Raw genomic sequence first — 14079 nt, forward strand, 5'->3', positions numbered from 1 at the left:
TTATTACCACCAATTTTTTTGTCAGATATCGAATTAAATGAGTTTCTCTCTGAAGGATGTACTTCATAATGTATTTCAACATTGGCCTAATCCATGTCATACCGGGCGAGTTGGCCGTGCGCGTAGAGGCGCGCGGCTGTGAGCTTGCATCCGGGAGATAGTAGGTTCGAATCCCACTATCGGCAGCCCTGAAGATGGTTTTCCGTTGTTTCCCGTTTTCACACCAGGCAAATGCTGGGGCTGTACCTTAATTAAGGCCACGGCCGCTTCCTTCCAACTGCTAGGCCTTTCCTATCCCATCGTCGCCATAAGACCTATCTGTGTCGGTGCGACGTAAAGCCCCTAGCAAAAAAAAATCCATTTCATATTCTAATAAGACGTGGTGGAAGATTTCCCAACCTGACTTGCCCGTTGTGAGTACAGTGACTCTATTACAGTATTTACGTGTGGCTAAGTCCAGTCCAGCCGCCATGTTTTAGCCACATACTCAACCAGCTGATAGGAGAAGGAGAGTGGTATGATTATTGTTTCATTAAAGAATAGTTCAATATTTTATGATGTTACTTATTTTGCTTATACTGCTTATATATATATCAGTGTATATATACGTATATAGGGCCTATCAACGTATCAGTATTTGTTATATTCAGAGTCTGAGTACCTGACATAAGACTTCTAAGTTTAGATTTCTTCTTGATTTCCAGCAAGTCACAATTATTTAAGAGGTTAGTAATTCTGTGTTGATAAATAGGCTTATAATAACACTTATACTAAAATACATGAGGGATTAAATAGTATACTCCTTGTCTTGAATAGCATATATCATGACTGCTGATCTCCAACGACAGATTGCAAAGGTGGATTTTTACTTCGGAGCGTTGTGGAGGGTGGGTGAAGTCCGGAACCTCCACGTAGCGATCATCACAGGAAACATCGCATTAAAGGATACATCATACTTGTCTTCATGTCAGACACGCTCTCAGACAGACTTATAATTTCAGTACTGGTCGTTTTGCCGCATACTCTATAAGAAATCCATTATACATTCTATCCAGCTGTGAGCCTGTCCGAGGATTTTTACCTACTTCCCGATGAGCTAGGAAGTTATAATTTACGTACATATTCCGCCTAGAATGTAGTTTTATTTAAAAATCATAAAACTGCCAAACGTTGGACGAATTTTTAATAACAAGAAAATATCACACAAATTTACACTATGTACCCATAGCTGTAATTTCCCTCCCGCTCCGTCTCACTTTTAAGCACAAATACAGTACCTCCATTCGCGCGCCTTGATTAGCCGAGTACTCAATCAGGTGATATGATGCGGAGTAATACTGTTACTATTTCAAGGAAAAAATCAGTGTTTTAAGACGTTATTTATTTTGCTTGTGCTGTAGTCTATATGTTATATATACAATAACAGTATTTTTTAAATCCAGAGTCCTACTACCTCGCACACAACTTTTCATATTTAGATTTATAAGTAGTATACAGCAAGTCACAATTCTTTAAGAGGTTAGAAATTCTGCGGGCCGATGACCTAACTGTTAGGCCCCTTTAAACAACAAACAAACACAAACAAACAGAATTTCTGTGTTGCTGGGTAGGCCTATACTAACATTTATATTATAACACGAGTGGCATCAGTTTATCTGTGAATAGTGTCCGACTCGTTGGCTGAACGGTCAGCGTACTGGCCATCGGTTAAGAGGGTCCCGGGTTCGATTCTCGGCCGGGTCGGGGATTTTAACCTTAATTGGTTAATTCTAATGGCACGGGGGCTGGGTGTATGTGTTGTCTTCATCATCATTTCATCCTCATCACGATGCGCAGGTCGCCTACGGGAGTCAAATAGAAAGACCTGCACCTGGCGAGCCGAACCCGTCCTGGGATATCCCGGCACTAAAAGCCATACGACATTTCATTTACATTTCATCTGTGAATAGTGTCAAAGGGTTTCGTCTCCTTACTAATGTTCTGCAAGATATGTCAACTGCGAATTTGAGATATACTCTCTAAATTGTACAAAATCTCCTGCACAATTTAAAAGTAGTTTGAATAAACAGAATCTATCAGGTTGCCCTGAACATAATAAATATTTGCTTTACGTCACACCGCCACAAATAGGTCTTATGGCGACGATGGGATAGGAAAGGCCTAGGAAGTGGAAGGAAGCGGCCGTGGCCTTAAGTAAGGTACATCCCCGGCAATAATATATATATTTCAACATCCCTTCATGTCTAATGAAAATTAATTAAATGTATTTTAATTTCTGTTGTCACTCATAGATTGATCAGTAGGCAGAACATTTGTGGTTTTCCTAGTATTATGGCAGCTATCCATCGTGGATTCTCTGTCTCATTATGTTGAATTATGTATGTGGTGAATGTAAAGTTGTCTACATTCAAATACTTGTAATACTTCCATATTCCTGGTTACATGGTTTTACATATCAGAATATACAAAGTCATCAAGTGTAACTATACATATACTGTATATTTATTTATTTATTTATTTATTTATTTATTTATTTATTTATTTATTTATTTATTTACGTATGACTTATCAGTTCAGATATAATGTAAAAAATCGAAGAACCTAGAAAATAATTATAATCAGTTAGTGCTAAATTAACTGGTAGGCCTAGGTAGACAAAATTATATTACATAGTTCCACACAACACGTGGCCCTGCAGCACTTACAAGTGCCCCGCAAGCACTAATGATGAATGGGATGGTTCACCGTTGGGTTACAAAGGAGTGTTACAACGTGCTGTGAAACAAATAGTAGTCATTCTACTGCACACGTTCTCTAACAGGGTGCATTTGTAAACACGCCAAAGATGCAGAAAATAAAGTTTAATAACTCATTAATTTATACATGTACAGACATTCCACTCCACCAAAACTTTGCTTGTATGTGCCTTGAACAATCCATAAGCTTGTAATTGCAAATCTGTACGGCGAAATACGTGCATAGAAGGCAGGTGGCTACTTGGAAACTATTCGCGCATACAGTCTGCGAGCTTCGGCAGCATTCCAACCTAATTCTAAATAGATTAAAATTGTTGTTGTTTGAGTCATCAGTCCATAGACTGGTTTGATGCAGCCCTCCATGCCACTCTATCCTGTTTTAACCTTTTCATTTCTACGTAACTATTGCATCCTACATCTGCTCTAATCTGCTTGTCATATTCATACCTTGGTCTACCCCTACCGTTCTTACCATCTACACTTCCTCCAAAAACCAACTGAACAAGTCCTGGGTGTCTTAAGATGTGTCCTATCATTCTATCTGTTCTTGTCGTCAAATTTAGCCCAATCGATCTCCTCTCACCAATTCGATTTAGTATCTCTTCATTCGTGATTCGATCTATCCATCTCACCTTCAGCATTCTTCTGTAACACCACATTTCAAAAGCTTCTATTCTCTTTCTTTCTGAGCTAGTTATCGTCCATGTTTCACTTCCATACAATGCCACGCTCCACACGAAAGTCTTCAAAAACATCTTTCTAATTCCGATACCAATGTTTGAAGTGAGCAAATTTCTTTTCTTAAGAAAGCTCTTCCTGGCTTGTGCTAGTCTGCATTTTATGTCCTCCTTACTTCTGCCATCGTTAGTTAGTTTACTACCAAAGTAACAACATTCATCTACTTCCTTTAAGACTTCATTTCCCAATCTAATATTTCCTACATCACCTGCCTTCGTTAGATTAAAATTATGTCTGTGTATTCGTCGTTGTTGAACACTCCAGCCATTGTCGATATGTTGACAGCAACTGTAGTTATTATTATTAACAAATACATGGCGAATGAGAAGTAACCCGGTGGCAATGATCACTTACAGTTGTGAGATAATAAAGTTAAAACAGTATTACCCAACAACAACAACAACGACAACTACAACACAAGAGTACGACAAGCAATTCTATGGAAGGGAAATATTACATTATTATTAACATTCTAAATCCAGCATGATCAGATACAAATTCACACGTACCTTAAAGGATGACGAATATAAGAACAAGTGTGAGGACTCCTCGAGTTCAAGCGCCGACCCCCACCCACCAGACAGCGCTAGAGTGGCAAGCTTCGCAGTACCGATCAGCTGGTCTTAGGAATTATGCCAGGGGAAACGTATTACTCCTTAGCTGATATTAGTGATGGGCTAGCGACGGAATCGAGTAGAATCGAGTAATGTGCTCTTAGAATCGGTATACTCGACTCCAGACTCGAGTCTAAGCATACTAGTATCGCTATCTGTGGACATGTCTTATAACTGTAATCTATTGTACTGGATTGCACGGCATTCAGGGTCACTCACAGAATATTTTTGTGATGTGGATTGCAATATGTTTGCTGCTGATGATTGGTTTCATTGAGTCATCGGTCGTCAATAATTTGATTGTTACGATAATTATTATCATCATAGGCAAAATATTTATGACTTACTAACAAACCGTCAACTTGAAAGATAAACACGTAGGACCGAAGATGAGCGTGGGATGGGGGCAATTTCCACACTGTGGTGGGGACGTTTTCTAATGTCGATAACGGAAGCGTTCTATTATTATCGTTATTATTATTATTATTATTATTATTATTATTATTATTATTATTATTATTATTATTGAGCAGCCTGGAAGTAGCCACCAGGGATTTGTTGATAGCTATGAAATATTATTCCCGCGACGTCCTTGTAGGAAAACGTGTAATAATATTGTGCGAAATAATGACAATTTACTGCCAGAGAATTTATTGCAAAGATACATGATTGTGTAGGGCGTTCAGAAACATACATGTGCTGTAGTATCACTTATTGTTATTGTTCAACTCATCGGCTGAATGGTCAGAGTACTAGCCTTCGGATCAGAGGGTCCCGGGTTCAATTCCCGACCGGTTCGGGGATTTTAATCGCTTCTGATTAATTCCCCTGGCTCGGGGACTGGGTGCTTGTGTCCGTCCCAACACTCTCCTCATCATATTCACACAACACACTACACTACAAATCACCACAGAAACATGCAGTTCGGTTAGGGGCGCGCGACTGTGAGCTTGCATCCGGGAGATAGTGGATTCGAATCCCACTGTCGGCAGCTCTGAAGATGGCTTTCCGTGAGTTCCCATTTTCACGCCAGGCAAATGCCGGGGCTATACCTTAATAAAGGCCACAGCCGCTTCCTTCCACTTCCTACGTCTTTCCTATCCCATCGTCGCCGTAAGACCTATCTGTGTCGGTGCGACATAAAGCAAATAGCAAAAAAAAAAGTACTGCTTACATCCCGCCGCTATTCTTCGACCTTCGCTCAACTAAAGACTACACTCGGTTTTGTTCCTTTCCACAGTCATGTGTTGCAATGATAAATGTCAAAACGGAGGGTGTATTTTGTTCATTGCGTTCATTGTTTAGCTAGAACAGAATGACGTTCTGTCTGATAATGTGCTTCGTGTACATACATCACATTTCGGACGCCTAATCTTAATACCCTACATTATATCTGCCGAAAGTATGGCGTAAGTATAAACTATTCACCTGTCCCCTCGGACGATTGTAGGCATACCGTGACAGTAAAAAGAATGAAATGGCGTATGGCTTTTAGTGCCGGGGAATCCCAAGACGGGTTCGGCTCGCCAGGTGCAGGTCTTTTGATTTGATTCCCGTAGGCGACCTGCGCGTCGTGATGAGGATGAAATGATGATGAAGCAACACATAAACCCAGCCCCCGTGCCAGAGAAATTAACCAATGATGGTTAAAATTTCCGACCCTGCCGGGAATCGAACCTGGGACCCCTGTGACCATATCCAACACTCTAACCATTTAGCCACGGAGCCGGACACCGTGACAGTGATTTTAAATAATAACAATGTTATGAGTTGGATCCCTTCCTTTTTTCTCTCTGATTAGTGTTATATAGAGGATGGTTGCCTAGTTGTACTTTCTCTTTAAACAATAATCACCACCACCACTTTTACGTCCAACTACGTACATTTTTATGGTTTTCGGAGATGCCGAGGTGCCGAAATTTAGTCACTCAGGAGTTCTTTCATGTGCCAGCAATTCTACAGACACGAGGCTGACGTATCGGAGCACCTTCAGATACCACCGGACTAAACCAGTATCGAACCTGGGCTGAAGGCCAGAGAAGGTATGATATCATTATTAGAATATAGGGCATATTCAGTGGAGTGGGTGAGAGACGCCGTGAACGGATATTTTCATACTTTATTGTGCGTATATAATTGTAGTATTATCTTTCGCAAGTCATCATCAAATTCAGACTATTTATTTTGCTCACTCGTTAAGAATACTTATATCGTACCGGTCCATCGCTATCCCATAAAACCTCGGCGACCACTTGTACATACGCTCCATCCATCCAAGAGCGGGCGAGAGAGCGAACGTGTGACGTCATGCTGGCATCGAGTCTTCGCAAGCGAAACGAGCCCGAGCCTGGACTCGAAAGAGTCGAGTACCGCGATTCCAGGCATCACTCGCGCACATCACTAGCTGATATAATTAGAGCCCGGAAGTTAGGCAAAATGCCCTTTTTTACCTGGGTGGATATATCGAAGTGTCACGTAGAGACAAACATGTTTCCGTCCGTTTTGTACCGGTAATACCGGGCGAGTTGGCCGTTCGGTTAGGAGCGCGCAGCTGTGAGCTCGCATCCGGGAAATAGTGGGTTCGAACCTCACTGTCGGCAGCCCTGAAGATGGTTTTCCGTGGTTTACCATTTTCACACCAGGCAAATGCTGGGGATGTACCTTAATTAAGGCCACGGCCGCTTCCTTCCCATTCCTAGGCCTTCTCTGTCCCATCGTCGCCATAAGACCTATCTGTGTCGGTGCGACGTAAAGCAAAAAAAAAAAAAAAAAAAAAAAAAAAAGGAACGCTACGAGCAGTTATTATTTTGCCTTTTGTTGCCTATTTTAGCTTCCGTAGCCTATTTCATAGTTTATGGCCTTTTCTGCCGTTTTTAAGTTGTTGTGGATGTTTTCTGATGTTATTTATCTATGAAAATTAATCAGTGGGAGAAAAAGTATATAAATCCAATGCACTGTTCTAATAATAAAGAAATCATTTTAATTTAATAGATAAAAAATAACATTTACCTAGTCCGGCTCCCATGGCTAAATGGTTAGCGTGCTGGCCTTTGGTCACAGGGGTCCCGGGTTCGATTCCTGGCAGGGTCGGGAATTTTAACCTTAATTGGTTAATATCGCTGGCACGGAGGCTGGGTGTATGTGTCGTCTTCATCATCACTTCATCCTCATCACGGCACGTAGGCCGTCTACGGGCGTCAAATCAAAAGACCTGCACCTGGCAAGACGAACCTGTCCTCGGACACTCCCGGCATTAAAAGCCATGCGCTATGTCAACATTTACCTAAACGATATTTTCGTATTGCACAAATCTCTACCGAAATCTCCACAAGCCAAACGGTCGAGAGTGTTGCCAGGTCCCGTCCTTGCTACGTAAAATTAAGTGTTGGTGGTGGTTATTGTCTTAATAGAAAGAACAACTTAATAACCAGCCTCTATTAACACTAATGAGAAGGAAGACGGAAGAGGTCCGATACTTCGAAAAATGAAGGGTCTCGTCGCCATAAGACTTATCTGTGTCGCTGCGACGTAAAAGCAACTAGCAAAAAAATGAAGGTATCGGAAACAGAAGAGGAAGGACCAAGAAGAGCGCGGAAAATGAAAAACTCCGTAGGCCTCGCAAATCTAATACCGTCAGGGTCGGAAAAGAACAAGAGTTGAACAAGTTAGGTCAGTCAGGAAAGGTAAGAGCGAGGAACTGACACAAGTAAGTGGAAGCAACGCCAGACTCAGCTGGGGGAACTGTGGTCGCCAACCGAAACTTAGAAGTTGAGAGGCCCTGGTCCCCCTTTTAGTCGCTTCCTCTTACGACAGACAGGGGAGACTGTTGACGTTATTCTATCCTCCCCACGCACCGGGGGATGTAAGATTAAGTAATAAAATGTGATGCAGATGTGTGTTACGTAGCTTAGTTTAAAGCAGCTTTATTATTTTTGTGCCTATTTCTGTCATTATAAATGCTTATTTTAATTATTTTACTGCGTTCGAAAACGAGCCTTACTAACGCAAGGGGCGCATGTGACTTGCTGCGCTGAGGAACAAGCAGCGAGCGACCGTCCAGTTGTTATCTCCTCATATTGTGACATAACTAATCTGTAGGCAGTAATACGCCAGTGAAAATCAGTTGTTAGACATCCCATTCACCATTCTACTTATGGTACTGTGCATGTTGAGTGCAGAGCCCGGAAGCTGGTTTGGACCTCAGAAGCTCCGCCATCAGCCGTCATAGGTGGCCTAGGCGTCACTGAAGAGGCGTACTAGGGAAATGAGGAGTGAGGTAGTTTCCCGTTGCTTCCCCCACTAAAGTAGAAGTTGCTATTGCATTTTTCAGTCTGCCAAGCCCACTGAAATGCTTGCACCAACCAACACTATGAGCAACATTTTCACACCATTCACAACAGGAACTGGCTGCATAAGGTATGGCATTACTAACATCACTCATACCTCGGTCACTTTCATGTTGTCAAAGACTGAAACAGGTCACTGAGAGTAACACATTTGTTCTAGTTCACACCAGAAGACGTAGTGCAGTGTAAGCACAAGGTCTTGCCAGCAAAGACAAAACTAACATAACTAACAACAATAAACTGGAAGTTTTGGTGGTGAAAACAAGCAGTTGTCATGATCTCAGGGTAGTTGTGTTTAGTGCTGTATTAAGGACGTCCAAGGTTCGATCACCGCGATGAGCGATTGATTGCTGGTATCTCTATACAGTATATTTTGAGAAAAACACTACTTTTTTCCAGGTGAAAACCATTTTTCCTGATCCCCTGGTACTTGTGTTGAGGGCATGGTTACCGCCCACACGCTGTTCGATCCCCATAATTTAGCGCCCCTGTTCGGTTGGTACTGGTAGATAGATATCCGCTGTGTTTTAAACATTCGATTTGTTACTATCTGTTTTGCTAATGCGTTGTTATTAATATTATCATTATAAGGGATAGGAAAGCCCTACTTGATGCTGGGTGTCACTTATAGAGTCATTTATAGATGAATAGCAAAAACTTGAATTCGAGAACATGTCCATCAAGACAGCTTGTACGCTGAAAATGAATGAGACATAAATGATTAGAAGTGGCAGTTCCTATAACATTTGATATCTAGGGCATTTTAGATAAAACAGATATTTCTAATGATATTCGTAAATTTATGACAAACGTAATAATCACTAATATCTCCGTTATTTTTCTTATTGCAGTAAAACCACACGGAACGCATAAGATCGGAAAGTGCATTTTAAACAACTTTCGTTATGCACAAGTTTTCGATTCAGCTAATATTAATAGGGACATATTTGTCATTTATTGCTTTGGTCCCTTAAAATTATTACGATACTTCGTTATTATTGTTACGATTGTAATGAATGACAAAATTTGGCTCCTTGTTAAATGCGTTCTATAACGTGGTACATAACTTTGAGAGCTAAAAATAAGCAATGGTCCAATTACATTTTACAAACCTTTTTTTCGGGTCTCCTTGTACATCCACAAGTACAAACCTTGGCATGCATTTTCTTCAAAACTAGGACCTCAGAAATACGTAAATCCATATACATCTCAAAACTAGTAATAGATACATTCGGTACTATTTAAGTGAAAATAGGTAGCCTAAACTTCACTTTAATTTGCATAAAGGGATATCTTATCCTGTGTGTAACACATGTGTTTAAATCAGCTCACGGAATATATCACTAAAAGGCGGTGGAGTCAATCAAACTGAAGCACTCGTTGGCCACACTACGCCTATAGGGTCGCTATATACACAAGCGCCTAGACTTGTCTTCTTACCTGTTCATTGAAACTACAGGTTATGTGAGTGCTCTTCTCTATCAGGCGGCACTGATTCTATCTGAAACGAGCAGCTTGGGGCCTATCAGTATTCAGTGTCCGTGCCTTATTGAAGTCGATGTCCGACTCGTTGGCTGAACGGTCAGCGTACTGGCCTTCGGTTCAGAGGGTCCTGGGTTCGATTCCCGGCCGGGTCGGGGATTTTAACCTTAATTGGTTAATTCCAATGGCACGGGGGCTGCGTGTATGTGTCTTCTTCATCATCTTTTTATCCTCATCACGAAGCGCAGGTCGCCTACGGGAGTCAAATAGAAAGACCTGCACCTGGCGAGCCGAACCATTTCTGGGATATCCCGGCACGAAAAGCCATACGACATCTCATTGAAGTCGATCGAGTTCGAGGCTGTAATTCTTATTCTTTTCTGTTCTGGTTGCATACGTACAGAACTGATTGTTGACGCTTTGTGATATTCATTCTCTTGAAGAGGATACTATTAATTAAAGTGAGCTGTTAGCTGTAATTCTTATACTTTATTGTTTCTTTTATATACTTAATACGTCCGCAATTGAAAGTTGACTCTTATAGTATTCATTCCTTTGAAGAGGTATGAAGGTGTTTATTCGGGAAGCACCTCCTCCTGTCGTAGAGAGGCAGCTAGTATATTGTAAAGATCACTCACTGAACTCTCAGTTTCTGATGCTAATTCAGTTATAGCAGCAAAAAGTCAGCATGTTAATTGTACACCGCCCAAGAAATCGACGTTCGAGAATATGAAACCTACAGTGAAAATAGTTTCCTAGGTGCTACTCAGATATAAGTGCTCACCCACCAGTTGCTATCTTAACCATATATTGTTTAATTTAATTACATTGTATTCCATTGGAAATGACTGATAACACATGAGCCACCGTAATTCGTAACTTTTAATTATAACTGTAGTTACTACAACCAAATAACTGAATCGTTAGGATGATGACAACGCTTCTTGTTGCTGGGTTCACACTGACGTAAATTGGTTGCCCTCTAAACCTCGACTGCCGCCTGAGTGGTGCACACACAGCAGATTCTATTTTGTCATGCTTAAATACTTTTTTGGTATTTTTTTATATAACGGCTGAAAGGATTCGTTGTACCGACCACGTTACTCCTCGTACCTGCAGGCCTTCGGACTGAGCAGTGGTCGCTTGGTAGGCCATGTCCCTTCGGGGCTGTTGCACCATGAGGTTTGGTTTGGTTTATTATTTGGACACTTCGGGGCATTAGTGTGAAGTTTGTGCGATTATTCAGGACTTTGTGAGCAATACACTTGAAGCATAACAATTGTTACCACCTGGTCATTCCGATATATATGATATATTCTTATTGGGCATGATCTACTGATGATGAAAGGAAGAAAATTTAGAGAAGAAAAATGTATTGTGTTTCTATCTCCTATATTTAAGCGTTACGTTCCAATGTATAAGAAGTAATTTCTACCATTGAAGCTCCATATCCTCGCCAGAATCCTGTAATAAGTTTCACATCACAGCCACAAGTAGCTACCAGCTTTGCTGCCGTTGCTGATAACGATTAGGCTCATGAGATACCTTTCACCCTATTCCAAAAAATAAAATCCGTTATGGCTGTAAATGACCACTATAGGAATATATGGTACACAAATGGAAATAACATACTTACTGCGGATCTTTAAGTAGCGATAGTGGTTGAAATAAATTACTGTGTTCTCATTTGGTTTTCTGACCTGAGGCAGAGAAAAGCAATTCGATGCCAACTGAGTCCCGTAAATGTCCTCATTGCGACTATATATGCAAAGACGATACCATAAACACATGTTAAAGGAAGCACTGCTCTACTTTATGGTTCTTATTTAGCATATAAATGTGTTGTACTATTTCGTTACGAAAGCATCAACGTGTATTCTAGAGCCCTGAAATGATGCTACATATTTAACTTCACTTAAATTATCATGATTACATTCGTTCATACAATTGTTGCTAGTAATTATGTTTATATTTTAAATTCAGAAGTTTCCTGCCATACATTCAATAGTAATTCTCCCAGTCAGAGATCAAATGAAGATACATTTTACTAGTTGAACTTCGTACTTTGAGAAAATGGATTTAAATATATTGCCTTTATTCTCAGGTGCTTCTTTAATTTTATCGGGGAATAAAAAGACGCATAATGGTTCTGCTCCAATGAGAAATCGTAGTACATAGAAGATAAAGGTTTAATTACTACATTTGTGTAAACTTTGCTAATTTATTGTATGACTCACTGATTGAGAGATAATAAGTTGTATCTACGTGTATTTATATTTAGGCCAGTCCAACTCGTTGGCTGAATGGTCAGCGTACTGGCCTTCGGTTCAGGGGGTCCCGGGTTCGATTCCCGGTCGGTTGGGGGATTTTAACCTTAATTGGTTAAATCCATTGGCTCGGGGGCTGGGGTTTGTGCTGTCTCCAACATCCCTTGCAACTCACACACCACACATAACACTATCCTCCATCACAATATCACGCAGTTACCTTCACATGGCAAATGCCGCCCACCCTCATCGGAGGGTCTGCCTTATAAGGGCTGCACTCGGCTAAAAATAGCCACACGAAACTATAACTATACTATATTTAGGTAAATACGTGGATATAGACCTAAATTGCCTTCATTATCGCGATCTACAACTTTATCTTACAATAAGAACGCTGCATTTGTTTCCTTATTAGATAATTTTATGCAAATAATAGTGTTCAGTACGCTAACACGGAAGCTAATAATATTCATTTAGAAAAGTTTGAGAACGAATTTATCGTAGAATATATAACTAAAGAAGGTAAGAAACTTTGCTATACATGGAACGCATTTTAATCATGTCGGAAAGCATTATTATAAGCATTGACTTATTTTAAATAGAAATGATATAGTTACATTTGAATACCCAGGGAAATGTACAAACGAACCCAGGTCATAAAGTGGATAATTATTTATACTTGACACAGGGAAAAAGATTACAATCTAATAATTAAAAATTACTGTAATAATTATCGAAGAACATCCCGAAAAATTAAAGTACTAACGACTCTGCAAGTGCCTAACTAAGAGTCATTACAAACAGGCAAAGTAGACATCCTTACTATATGCATAGGTACATACATACATACATACATACATACATACATACATACATACATACATACATACATACATGCATACATACTGAACCCTTATTATTAATTGGAGTCATTCCAGCTAGTATGCATAATGGTGAATACTTCTGTATGTTCAAAATAACAAATGACGCTACATATGTGTGCGGTGAAACAATTCATCAGGCAGTTGACCATATTCTTTGGTAGTGTAAATTACTCAACTCCGAGAGAGATGAACTTCGTACAAGTGTTATGAATTAAGTGTTGTATTGACAAACGTCATATGTAAATAATTGTGTATAGGGTATTAATTAGTACTGTCATGTATATACAAGCATGTAGTATTATTTTATGTAATGGAGCACGCTGTTAATAAATGATAAAAATATTACTGAACCTTTGGATAGTCCTGTAGCAGTAAAATATTATCTCGTCAATGTTAACGGCATCTTAGTAGATTCTTCTGTCTCAGGGTAGCATAAGGGCTCTTCGTCACTTTCTGACATTACTGGCGGGTATCAAGGAAATACCTAACTAATTGAAATTAAAAGCTGAGAGATACTAACTAAAATATATTTATTATAAACAAATGTTATGATGTCGAGATAAATAGGAAGATTAAAAACAACAAGAAACTGATGGCTTTAGGATTCGCAGAATTATTTACCACATTAGAAGGAGGTCGCGCAATCTCAGAATAAATTACCTTAAATGCCTCAGGGGCTATTTGAACCGAAAACCACTCTTTAAGTTTACTAACACAGAACAACTACCTTTAAGTTCCTTTATTCTACAGTGGGTTAGTCTCTCTTAATTCTAGAAAGTACAACTCTCGGGAACGTAGCTCCAGACTTTAAGTATATATAAGGATATCCACCACAGTGATATCAGGGCATGATATCTTATACTTCACATGCACCCTTCATTCACTCGAAATGACCTACAGCAATGTTATGGATCGATAACTATCATTGATGTTCACTATAAATTACCGGGGCTGATGCCCAAGCATGAGTGCCTAAAGTTACAGCCTGATTA

The 14079-nt window shown here is 40.0% G+C and overlaps 1 protein-coding gene across 1 annotated transcript in view; it reads left to right on the plus strand.

The window, feature by feature from the left end:
- Positions 1–14079, plus strand: part of LOC136863574 (uncharacterized) — a 503819-nt gene that overhangs the window by 339547 nt on the left and 150193 nt on the right. The gene's annotated exons all lie outside the window — the stretch shown is intronic.

This window comes from Anabrus simplex, chromosome 2 (assembly GCF_040414725.1).
Source record: "Anabrus simplex isolate iqAnaSimp1 chromosome 2, ASM4041472v1, whole genome shotgun sequence".
NCBI lineage: Eukaryota > Metazoa > Arthropoda > Insecta > Orthoptera > Tettigoniidae > Anabrus > Anabrus simplex.